This window comes from Rattus norvegicus, chromosome 7 (assembly GCF_021556685.1).
Source record: "Rattus norvegicus strain SHRSP/BbbUtx chromosome 7, alternate assembly SHRSP_T2T, whole genome shotgun sequence".
Taxonomy (NCBI): Eukaryota; Metazoa; Chordata; class Mammalia; order Rodentia; family Muridae; genus Rattus; species Rattus norvegicus.
In genome coordinates this window covers 4,968,890-4,983,391 of record NC_141540.1, presented here as the reverse complement: position 1 = coordinate 4,983,391, position 14,502 = coordinate 4,968,890, and positions in this window count along the sequence as shown.

Here is a 14,502-nt window from a genome sequence, read left to right as displayed (position 1 = left end):
AATTTTTCTATATCCCGAACAGTCCACTCATTACTACTGCGGCCTACTGGGAACTAACCGAATTCACCATGTTACTCAGATTCGGCTCACCAAATTTTGATAAATCTTTAAAAGTACACATCGTACAAGAGCAGGCTACTGGGAACTAACTGAATTCACAGAGAAACAGTGTTTCAGTTCGTTAAAACGTTGCTCTATCTTGAATAACAAGCTTATTACATGCGAATCCTATTGGGAACCTACTGAATTCACCATGATACTTAGATTCCGTTCCACAAAATGTTGCTCTATATTGAAAAGCAGACTCATACAAGCATGTCCCATTGGGAACTCACTGAATTCGCCTAGAAATTTTGATTCCATTCGTGAAAATTTTTCTATATCCCGAACAGTCCACTCATTACTACTGCGGCCTACTGGGAACTAACCGAATTCACCATGTTACTCAGATTCGGCTCACCAAATTTTGATTAATCTTTAAAAGTACACATCGTACAAGAGCAGGCTACTGGGAACTAACTGAATTCACAGAGAAACAGTGTTTCAGTTCGTTAAAACGTTGCTCTATCTTGAATAACAAGCTTATTACATGCGAATCCTATTGGGAACCTACTGAATTCACCATGATACTTAGATTCCGTTCCACAAAATGTTGCTCTATATTGAAAAGCAGACTCATACAAGCATGTCCCATTGGGAACTCACTGAATTCGCCTAGAAATTTTGATTCCATTCGTGAAAATTTTTCTATATCCCGAACAGTCCACTCATTACTACTGCGGCCTACTGGGAACTAACCGAATTCACCATGTTACTCAGATTCGGCTCACCAAATTTTGATAAATCTTTAAAAGTACACATCGTACAAGAGCAGGCTACTGGGAACTAACTGAATTCACAGAGAAACAGTGTTTCAGTTCGTTAAAACGTTGCTCTATCTTGAATAACAAGCTTATTACATGCGAATCCTATTGGGAACCTACTGAATTCACCATGATACTTAGATTCCGTTCCACAAATGTTGCTCTATATTGAAAAGCAGACTCATACAAGCATGTCCCATTGGGAACTCACTGAATTCGCCTATAAATTTTGATTCCATTCGTGAAAATTTTTCTATATCCCGAACAGTCCACTCATTACTACTGCGGCCTACTGGGAACTAACCGAATTCACCATGTTACTCAGATTCTGCTCACCAAATTTTGATAAATCTTTAAAAGTACACATCGTACAAGAGCAGGCTACTGGGAACTAACTGAATTCACAGAGAAACAGTGTTTCAGTTCGTTAAAACGTTGCTCTATCTTGAATAACAAGCTTATTACATGCGAATCCTATTGGGAACCTACTGAATTCACCATGATACTTAGATTCCGTTCCACAAAATGTTGCTCTATATTGAAAAGCAGACTCATACAAGCATGTCCCATTGGGAACTCACTGAATTCGCCTAGAAATTTTGATTCCATTCGTGAAAATTTTTCTATATCCCGAACAGTCCACTCATTACTACTGCGGCCTACTGGGAACTAACCGAATTCACCATGTTACTCAGATTCGGCTCACCAAATTTTGATTAATCTTTAAAAGTACACATCGTACAAGAGCAGGCTACTGGGAACTAACTGAATTCACAGAGAAACAGTGTTTCAGTTCGTTAAAACGTTGCTCTATCTTGAATAACAAGCTTATTACATGCGAATCCTATTGGGAACCTACTGAATTCACCATGATACTTAGATTCCGTTCCACAAATGTTGCTCTATATTGAAAAGCAGACTCATACAAGCATGTCCCATTGGGAACTCACTGAATTCGCCTAGAAATTTTGATTCCATTCGTGAAAATTTTTCTATATCCCGAACAGTCCACTCATTACTACTGCGGCCTACTGGGAACTAACCGAATTCACCATGTTACTCAGATTCGGCTCACCAAATTTTGATAAATCTTTAAAAGTACACATCGTACAAGAGCAGGCTACTGGGAACTAACTGAATTCACAGAGAAACAGTGTTTCAGTTCGTTAAAACGTTGCTCTATCTTGAATAACAAGCTTATTACATGCGAATCCTATTGGGAACCTACTGAATTCACCATGATACTTAGATTCCGTTCCACAAATGTTGCTCTATATTGAGAAGCAGACTCATACAAGCATGTCCCATTGGGAACTCACTGAATTCGCCTAGAAATTTTGATTCCATTCGTGAAAATTTTTCTATATCCCGAACAGTCCACTCATTACTACTGCGGCCTACTGGGAACTAACCGAATTCACCATGTTACTCAGATTCTGCTCACCAAATTTTGATAAATCTTTAAAAGTACACATCGTACAAGAGCAGGCTACTGGGAACTAACTGAATTCACAGAGAAACAGTGTTTCAGTTCGTTAAAACGTTGCTCTATCTTGAATAACAAGCTTATTACATGCGAATCCTATTGGGAACCTACTGAATTCACCATGATACTTAGATTCCGTTCCACAAAATGTTGCTCTATATTGAAAAGCAGACTCATACAAGCATGTCCCATTGGGAACTCACTGAATTCGCCTAGAAATTTTGATTCCATTCGTGAAAATTTTTCTATATCCCGAACAGTCCACTCATTACTACTGCGGCCTACTGGGAACTAACCGAATTCACCATGTTACTCAGATTTGGCTCACCACATTTTGATTAATCTTTAAAAGTACACATCGTACAAGAGCAGGCTACTGGGAACTAACTGAATTCACAGAGAAACAGTGTTTCAGTTCGTTAAAACGTTGCTCTATCTTGAATAACAAGCTTATTACATGCGAATCCTATTGGGAACCTACTGAATTCACCATGATACTTAGATTCCGTTCCACAAATGTTGCTCTATATTGAAAAGCAGACTCATACAAGCATGTCCCATTGGGAACTCACTGAATTCGCCTAGAAATTTTGATTCCATTCGTGAAAATTTTTCTATATCCCGAACAGTCCACTCATTACTACTGCGGCCTACTGGGAACTAACCGAATTCACCATGTTACTCAGATTCGGCTCACCAAATTTTGATAAATCTTTAAAAGTACACATCGTACAAGAGCAGGCTACTGGGAACTAACTGAATTCACAGAGAAACAGTGTTTCAGTTCGTTAAAACGTTGCTCTATCTTGAATAACAAGCTTATTACATGCGAATCCTATTGGGAACCTCCTGAATTCACCATGATACTTAGATTCCGTTCCACAAAATGTTGCTCTATATTGAAAAGCAGACTCATACAAGCATGTCCCATTGGGAACTCACTGAATTCGCCTAGAAATTTTGATTCCATTCGTGAAAATTTTTCTATATCCCGAACAGTCCACTCATTACTACTGCGGCCTACTGGGAACTAACCGAATTCACCATGTTACTCAGATTCGGCTCACCAAATTTTGATAAATCTTTAAAAGTACACATCGTACAAGAGCAGGCTACTGGGAACTAACTGAATTCACAGAGAAACAGTGTTTCAGTTCGTTAAAACGTTGCTCTATCTTGAATAACAAGCTTATTACATGCGAATCCTATTGGGAACCTACTGAATTCACCATGATACTTAGATTCCGTTCCACAAAATGTTGCTCTATATTGAAAAGCAGACTCATACAAGCATGTCCCATTGGGAACTCACTGAATTCGCCTAGAAATTTTGATTCCATTCGTGAAAATTTTTCTATATCCCGAACAGTCCACTCATTACTACTGCGGCCTACTGGGAACTAACCGAATTCACCATGTTACTCAGATTCTGCTCACCAAATTTTGATAAATCTTTAAAAGTACACATAGTACAAGAGCAGGCTACTGGGAACTAACTGAATTCACAGAGAAACAGTGTTTCAGTTCGTTAAAAAGTTGCTCTATCTTGAATAACAAGCTTATTACATGCGAATCCTATTGGGAACCTACTGAATTCACCATGATACTTAGATTCCGTTCCACAAAATGTTGCTCTATATTGAAAAGCAGACTCATACAAGCATGTCCCATTGGGAACTCACTGAATTCGCCTAGAAATTTTGATTCCATTCGTGAACATTTTTCTATATCCCGAACAGTCCACTCATTACTACTGCGGCCTACTGGGAACTAACCGAATTCACCATGTTACTCAGATTCGGCTCAACAAATTTTGATTAATCTTTAAAAGTACACATCGTACAAGAGCAGGCTACTGGGAACTAACTGAATTCACAGAGAAACAGTGTTTCAGTTCGTTAAAACGTTGCTCTATCTTGAATAACAAGCTTATTACATGCGAATCCTATTGGGAACCTCCTGAATTCACCATGATACTTAGATTCCGTTCCACAAAATGTTGCTCTATATTGAAAAGCAGACTCATACAAGCATGTCCCATTGGGAACTCACTGAATTCGCCTAGAAATTTTGATTCCATTCGTGAAAATTTTTCTATATCCCGAACAGTCCACTCATTACTACTGCGGCCTACTGGGAACTAACCGAATTCACCATGTTACTCAGATTCTGCTCACCAAATTTTGATAAATCTTTAAAAGTACACATCGTACAAGAGCAGGCTACTGGGAACTAACTGAATTCACAGAGAAACAGTGTTTCAGTTCGTTAAAACGTTGCTCTATCTTGAATAACAAGCTTATTACATGCGAATCCTATTGGGAACCTACTGAATTCACCATGATACTTAGATTCCGTTCCACAAAATGTTGCTCTATATTGAAAAGCAGACTCATACAAGCATGTCCCATTGGGAACTCACTGAATTCGCCTAGAAATTTTGATTCCATTCGTGAAAATTTTTCTATATCCCGAACAGTCCACTCATTACTACTGCGGCCTACTGGGAACTAACCGAATTCACCATGTTACTCAGATTTGGCTCACCACATTTTGATTAATCTTTAAAAGTACACATCGTACAAGAGCAGGCTACTGGGAACTAACTGAATTCACAGAGAAACAGTGTTTCAGTTCGTTAAAACGTTGCTCTATCTTGAATAACAAGCTTATTACATGCGAATCCTATTGGGAACCTACTGAATTCACCATGATACTTAGATTCCGTTCCACAAAATGTTGCTCTATATTGAAAAGCAGACTCATACAAGCATGTCCCATTGGGAACTCACTGAATTCGCCTAGAAATTTTGATTCCATTCGTGAAAATTTTTCTATATCCCGAACAGTCCACTCATTACTACTGCGGCCTACTGGGAACTAACCGAATTCACCATGTTACTCAGATTCGGCTCACCACATTTTGATTAATCTTTAAAAGTACACATCGTACAAGAGCAGGCTACTGGGAACTAACTGAATTCACAGAGAAACAGTGTTTCAGTTCGTTAAAACGTTGCTCTATCTTGAATAACAAGCTTATTACATGCGAATCCTATTGGGAACCTACTGAATTCACCATGATACTTAGATTCCGTTCCACAAATGTTGCTCTATATTGAAAAGCAGACTCATACAAGCATGTCCCATTGGGAACTCACTGAATTCGCCTAGAAATTTTGATTCCATTCGTGAAAATTTTTCTATATCCCGAACAGTCCACTCATTACTACTGCGGCCTACTGGGAACTAACCGAATTCACCATGTTACTCAGATTCGGCTCACCAAATTTTGATAAATCTTTAAAAGTACACATCGTACAAGAGCAGGCTACTGGGAACTAACTGAATTCACAGAGAAACAGTGTTTCAGTTCGTTAAAACGTTGCTCTATCTTGAATAACAAGCTTATTACATGCGAATCCTATTGGGAACCTCCTGAATTCACCATGATACTTAGATTCCGTTCCACAAAATGTTGCTCTATATTGAAAAGCAGACTCATACAAGCATGTCCCATTGGGAACTCACTGAATTCGCCTAGAAATTTTGATTCCATTCGTGAAAATTTTTCTATATCCCGAACAGTCCACTCATTACTACTGCGGCCTACTGGGAACTAACCGAATTCACCATGTTACTCAGATTCGGCTCACCAAATTTTGATTAATCTTTAAAAGTACACATCGTACAAGAGCAGGCTACTGGGAACTAACTGAATTCACAGAGAAACAGTGTTTCAGTTCGTTAAAACGTTGCTCTATCTTGAATAACAAGCTTATTACATGCGAATCCTATTGGGAACCTCCTGAATTCACCATGATACTTAGATTCCGTTCCACAAAATGTTGCTCTATATTGAAAAGCAGACTCATACAAGCATGTCCCATTGGGAACTCACTGAATTCGCCTAGAAATTTTGATTCCATTCGTGAAAATTTTTCTATATCCCGAACAGTCCACTCATTACTACTGCGGCCTACTGGGAACTAACCGAATTCACCATGTTACTCAGATTCGGCTCACCAAATTTTGATAAATCTTTAAAAGTACACATCGTACAAGAGCAGGCTACTGGGAACTAACTGAATTCACAGAGAAACAGTGTTTCAGTTCGTTAAAACGTTGCTCTATCTTGAATAACAAGCTTATTACATGCGAATCCTATTGGGAACCTACTGAATTCACCATGATACTTAGATTCCGTTCCACAAATGTTGCTCTATATTGAAAAGCAGACTCATACAAGCATGTCCCATTGGGAACTCACTGAATTCGCCTAGAAATTTTGATTCCATTCGTGAAAATTTTTCTATATCCCGAACAGTCCACTCATTACTACTGCGGCCTACTGGGAACTAACCGAATTCACCATGTTACTCAGATTCGGCTCACCAAATTTTGATAAATCTTTAAAAGTACACATCGTACAAGAGCAGGCTACTGGGAACTAACTGAATTCACAGAGAAACAGTGTTTCAGTTCGTTAAAACGTTGCTCTATCTTGAATAACAAGCTTATTACATGCGAATCCTATTGGGAACCTACTGAATTCACCATGATACTTAGATTCCGTTCCACAAATGTTGCTCTATATTGAAAAGCAGACTCATACAAGCATGTCCCATTGGGAACTCACTGAATTCGCCTAGAAATTTTGATTCCATTCGTGAAAATTTTTCTATATCCCGAACAGTCCACTCATTACTACTGCGGCCTACTGGGAACTAACCGAATTCACCATGTTACTCAGATTCGGCTCACCAAATTTTGATAAATCTTTAAAAGTACACATCGTACAAGAGCAGGCTACTGGGAACTAACTGAATTCACAGAGAAACAGTGTTTCAGTTCGTTAAAACGTTGCTCTATCTTGAATAACAAGCTTATTACATGCGAATCCTATTGGGAACCTACTGAATTCACCATGATACTTAGATTCCGTTCCACAAAATGTTGCTCTATATTGAAAAGCAGACTCATACAAGCATGTCCCATTGGGAACTCACTGAATTCGCCTAGAAATTTTGATTCCATTCGTGAACATTTTTCTATATCCCGAACAGTCCACTCATTACTACTGCGGCCTACTGGGAACTAACCGAATTCACCATGTTACTCAGATTCGGCTCACCAAATTTTGATAAATCTTTAAAAGTACACATCGTACAAGAGCAGGCTACTGGGAACTAACTGAATTCACAGAGAAACAGTGTTTCAGTTCGTTAAAACGTTGCTCTATCTTGAATAACAAGCTTATTACATGCGAATCCTATTGGGAACCTCCTGAATTCACCATGATACTTAGATTCCGTTCCACAAAATGTTGCTCTATATTGAAAAGCAGACTCATACAAGCATGTCCCATTGGGAACTCACTGAATTCGCCTAGAAATTTTGATTCCATTCGTGAAAATTTTTCTATATCCCGAACAGTCCACTCATTACTACTGCGGCCTACTGGGAACTAACCGAATTCACCATGTTACTCAGATTCGGCTCACCAAATTTTGATAAATCTTTAAAAGTACACATCGTACAAGAGCAGGCTATTGGGAACTAACTGAATTCACAGAGAAACAGTGTTTCAGTTCGTTAAAACGTTGCTCTATCTTGAATAACAAGCTTATTACATGCGAATCCTATTGGGAACCTACTGAATTCACCATGATACTTAGATTCCGTTCCACAAAATGTTGCTCTATATTGAAAAGCAGACTCATACAAGCATGTCCCATTGGGAACTCACTGAATTCGCCTAGAAATTTTGATTCCATTCGTGAAAATTTTTCTATATCCCGAACAGTCCACTCATTACTACTGCGGCCTACTGGGAACTAACAGAATTCACCATGTTACTCAGATTCGGCTCACCAAATTTTAATAAATCTTTAAAAGTACACATCGTACAAGAGCAGGCTACTGGGAACTAACTGAATTCACAGAGAAACAGTGTTTCAGTTCGTTAAATCGTTGCTCTATCTTGAATAACAAGCTTATTACATGCGAATCCTATTGGGAACCTACTGAATTCACCATGATACTTAGATTCCGTTCCACAAAATGTTGCTCTATATTGAAAAGCAGACTCATACAAGCATGTCCCATTGGGAACTCACTGAATTCGCCTAGAAATTTTGATTCCATTCGTGAAAATTTTTCTATATCCCGAACAGTCCACTCATTACTACTGCGGCCTACTGGGAACTAACCGAATTCACCATGTTACTCAGATTCTGCTCACCAAATTTTGATAAATCTTTAAAAGTACACATCGTACAAGAGCAGGCTACTGGGAACTAACTGAATTCACAGAGAAACAGTGTTTCAGTTCGTTAAAACGTTGCTCTATCTTGAATAACAAGCTTATTACATGCGAATCCTATTGGGAACCTACTGAATTCACCATGATACTTAGATTCCGTTCCACAAAATGTTGCTCTATATTGAAAAGCAGACTCATACAAGCATGTCCCATTGGGAACTCACTGAATTCGCCTAGAAATTTTGATTCCATTCGTGAAAATTTTTCTATATCCCGAACAGTCCACTCATTACTACTGCGGCCTACTGGGAACTAACCGAATTCACCATGTTACTCAGATTTGGCTCACCACATTTTGATTAATCTTTAAAAGTACACATCGTACAAGAGCAGGCTACTGGGAACTAACTGAATTCACAGAGAAACAGTGTTTCAGTTCGTTAAAACGTTGCTCTATCTTGAATAACAAGCTTATTACATGCGAATCCTATTGGGAACCTACTGAATTCACCATGATACTTAGATTCCGTTCCACAAATGTTGCTCTATATTGAAAAGCAGACTCATACAAGCATGTCCCATTGGGAACTCACTGAATTCGCCTAGAAATTTTGATTCCATTCGTGAAAATTTTTCTATATCCCGAACAGTCCACTCATTACTACTGCGGCCTACTGGGAACTAACCGAATTCACCATGTTACTCAGATTCGGCTCACCAAATTTTGATAAATCTTTAAAAGTACACATCGTACAAGAGCAGGCTACTGGGAACTAACTGAATTCACAGAGAAACAGTGTTTCAGTTCGTTAAAACGTTGCTCTATCTTGAATAACAAGCTTATTACATGCGAATCCTATTGGGAACCTCCTGAATTCACCATGATACTTAGATTCCGTTCCACAAAATGTTGCTCTATATTGAAAAGCAGACTCATACAAGCATGTCCCATTGGGAACTCACTGAATTCGCCTAGAAATTTTGATTCCATTCGTGAAAATTTTTCTATATCCCGAACAGTCCACTCATTACTACTGCGGCCTACTGGGAACTAACCGAATTCACCATGTTACTCAGATTCGGCTCACCAAATTTTGATTAATCTTTAAAAGTACACATCGTACAAGAGCAGGCTACTGGGAACTAACTGAATTCACAGAGAAACAGTGTTTCAGTTCGTTAAAACGTTGCTCTATCTTGAATAACAAGCTTATTACATGCGAATCCTATTGGGAACCTCCTGAATTCACCATGATACTTAGATTCCGTTCCACAAAATGTTGCTCTATATTGAAAAGCAGACTCATACAAGCATGTCCCATTGGGAACTCACTGAATTCGCCTAGAAATTTTGATTCCATTCGTGAAAATTTTTCTATATCCCGAACAGTCCACTCATTACTACTGCGGCCTACTGGGAACTAACCGAATTCACCATGTTACTCAGATTCGGCTCACCAAATTTTGATAAATCTTTAAAAGTACACATCGTACAAGAGCAGGCTACTGGGAACTAACTGAATTCACAGAGAAACAGTGTTTCAGTTCGTTAAAACGTTGCTCTATCTTGAATAACAAGCTTATTACATGCGAATCCTATTGGGAACCTACTGAATTCACCATGATACTTAGATTCCGTTCCACAAATGTTGCTCTATATTGAAAAGCAGACTCATACAAGCATGTCCCATTGGGAACTCACTGAATTCGCCTAGAAATTTTGATTCCATTCGTGAAAATTTTTCTATATCCCGAACAGTCCACTCATTACTACTGCGGCCTACTGGGAACTAACCGAATTCACCATGTTACTCAGATTCGGCTCACCAAATTTTGATAAATCTTTAAAAGTACACATCGTACAAGAGCAGGCTACTGGGAACTAACTGAATTCACAGAGAAACAGTGTTTCAGTTCGTTAAAACGTTGCTCTATCTTGAATAACAAGCTTATTACATGCGAATCCTATTGGGAACCTACTGAATTCACCATGATACTTAGATTCCGTTCCACAAATGTTGCTCTATATTGAAAAGCAGACTCATACAAGCATGTCCCATTGGGAACTCACTGAATTCGCCTAGAAATTTTGATTCCATTCGTGAAAATTTTTCTATATCCCGAACAGTCCACTCATTACTACTGCGGCCTACTGGGAACTAACCGAATTCACCATGTTACTCAGATTCGGCTCACCAAATTTTGATAAATCTTTAAAAGTACACATCGTACAAGAGCAGGCTACTGGGAACTAACTGAATTCACAGAGAAACAGTGTTTCAGTTCGTTAAAAAGTTGCTCTATCTTGAATAACAAGCTTATTACATGCGAATCCTATTGGGAACCTACTGAATTCACCATGATACTTAGATTCCGTTCCACAAAATGTTGCTCTATATTGAAAAGCAGACTCATACAAGCATGTCCCATTGGGAACTCACTGAATTCGCCTAGAAATTTTGATTCCATTCGTGAACATTTTTCTATATCCCGAACAGTCCACTCATTACTACTGCGGCCTACTGGGAACTAACCGAATTCACCATGTTACTCAGATTCGGCTCACCAAATTTTGATTAATCTTTAAAAGTACACATCGTACAAGAGCAGGCTACTGGGAACTAACTGAATTCACAGAGAAACAGTGTTTCAGTTCGTTAAAACGTTGCTCTATCTTGAATAACAAGCTTATTACATGCGAATCCTATTGGGAACCTCCTGAATTCACCATGATACTTAGATTCCGTTCCACAAAATGTTGCTCTATATTGAAAAGCAGACTCATACAAGCATGTCCCATTGGGAACTCACTGAATTCGCCTAGAAATTTTGATTCCATTCGTGAAAATTTTTCTATATCCCGAACAGTCCACTCATTACTACTGCGGCCTACTGGGAACTAACCGAATTCACCATGTTACTCAGATTCGGCTCACCAAATTTTGATAAATCTTTAAAAGTACACATCGTACAAGAGCAGGCTACTGGGAACTAACTGAATTCACAGAGAAACAGTGTTTCAGTTCGTTAAAACGTTGCTCTATCTTGAATAACAAGCTTATTACATGCGAATCCTATTGGGAACCTACTGAATTCACCATGATACTTAGATTCCGTTCCACAAAATGTTGCTCTATATTGAAAAGCAGACTCATACAAGCATGTCCCATTGGGAACTCACTGAATTCGCCTAGAAATTTTGATTCCATTCATGAAAATTTTTCTATATCCCGAACAGTCCACTCATTACTACTGCGGCCTACTGGGAACTAACCGAATTCACCATGTTACTCAGATTCTGCTCACCAAATTTTGATAAATCTTTAAAAGTACACATCGTACAAGAGCAGGCTACTGGGAACTAACTGAATTCACAGAGAAACAGTGTTTCAGTTCGTTAAAACGTTGCTCTATCTTGAATAACAAGCTTATTACATGCGAATCCTATTGGGAACCTACTGAATTCACCATGATACTTAGATTCCGTTCCACAAAATGTTGCTCTATATTGAAAAGCAGACTCATACAAGCATGTCCCATTGGGAACTCACTGAATTCGCCTAGAAATTTTGATTCCATTCGTGAAAATTTTTCTATATCCCGAACAGTCCACTCATTACTACTGCGGCCTACTGGGAACTAACCGAATTCACCATGTTACTCAGATTTGGCTCACCACATTTTGATTAATCTTTAAAAGTACACATCGTACAAGAGCAGGCTACTGGGAACTAACTGAATTCACAGAGAAACAGTGTTTCAGTTCGTTAAAACGTTGCTCTATCTTGAATAACAAGCTTATTACATGCGAATCCTATTGGGAACCTACTGAATTCACCATGATACTTAGATTCCGTTCCACAAATGTTGCTCTATATTGAAAAGCAGACTCATACAAGCATGTCCCATTGGGAACTCACTGAATTCGCCTAGAAATTTTGATTCCATTCGTGAAAATTTTTCTATATCCCGAACAGTCCACTCATTACTACTGCGGCCTACTGGGAACTAACCGAATTCACCATGTTACTCAGATTCGGCTCACCAAATTTTGATAAATCTTTAAAAGTACACATCGTACAAGAGCAGGCTACTGGGAACTAACTGAATTCACAGAGAAACAGTGTTTCAGTTCGTTAAAACGTTGCTCTATCTTGAATAACAAGCTTATTACATGCGAATCCTATTGGGAACCTCCTGAATTCACCATGATACTTAGATTCCGTTCCACAAAATGTTGCTCTATATTGAAAAGCAGACTCATACAAGCATGTCCCATTGGGAACTCACTGAATTCGCCTAGAAATTTTGATTCCATTCGTGAAAATTTTTCTATATCCCGAACAGTCCACTCATTACTACTGCGGCCTACTGGGAACTAACCGAATTCACCATGTTACTCAGATTCGGCTCACCAAATTTTGATAAATCTTTAAAAGTACACATCGTACAAGAGCAGGCTACTGGGAACTAACTGAATTCACAGAGAAACAGTGTTTCAGTTCGTTAAAACGTTGCTCTATCTTGAATAACAAGCTTATTACATGCGAATCCTATTGGGAACCTACTGAATTCACCATGATACTTAGATTCCGTTCCACAAAATGTTGCTCTATATTGAAAAGCAGACTCATACAAGCATGTCCCATTGGGAACTCACTGAATTCGCCTAGAAATTTTGATTCCATTCGTGAAAATTTTTCTATATCCCGAACAGTCCACTCATTACTACTGCGGCCTACTGGGAACTAACCGAATTCACCATGTTACTCAGATTCTGCTCACCAAATTTTGATAAATCTTTAAAAGTACACATCGTACAAGAGCAGGCTACTGGGAACTAACTGAATTCACAGAGAAACAGTGTTTCAGTTCGTTAAAACGTTGCTCTATCTTGAATAACAAGCTTATTACATGCGAATCCTATTGGGAACCTACTGAATTCACCATGATACTTAGATTCCGTTCCACAAAATGTTGCTCTATATTGAAAAGCAGACTCATACAAGCATGTCCCATTGGGAACTCACTGAATTCGCCTAGAAATTTTGATTCCATTCGTGAAAATTTTTCTATATCCCGAACAGTCCACTCATTACTACTGCGGCCTACTGGGAACTAACCGAATTCACCATGTTACTCAGATTCGGCTCACCAAATTTTGATTAATCTTTAAAAGTACACATCGTACAAGAGCAGGCTACTGGGAACTAACTGAATTCACAGAGAAACAGTGTTTCAGTTCGTTAAAACGTTGCTCTATCTTGAATAACAAGCTTATTACATGCGAATCCTATTGGGAACCTACTGAATTCACCATGATACTTAGATTCCGTTCCACAAAATGTTGCTCTATATTGAAAAGCAGACTCATACAAGCATGTCCCATTGGGAACTCACTGAATTCGCCTAGAAATTTTGATTCCATTCGTGAAAATTTTTCTATATCCCGAACAGTCCACTCATTACTACTGCGGCCTACTGGGAACTAACCGAATTCACCATGTTACTCAGATTCTGCTCACCAAATTTTGATAAATCTTTAAAAGTACACATCGTACAAGAGCAGGCTACTGGGAACTAACTGAATTCACAGAGAAACAGTGTTTCAGTTCGTTAAAACGTTGCTCTATCTTGAATAACAAGCTTATTACATGCGAATCCTATTGGGAACCTCCTGAATTCACCATGATACTTAGATTCCGTTCCACAAAATGTTGCTCTATATTGAAAAGCAGACTCATACAAGCATGTCCCATTGGGAACTCACTGAATTCGCCGAGAAATTTTGATTCCATTCGTGAAAATTTTTCTATATCCCGAACAGTCCACTCATTACTACTGCGGCCTACTGGGAACTAACCGAATTCACCATGTTACTCAGATTC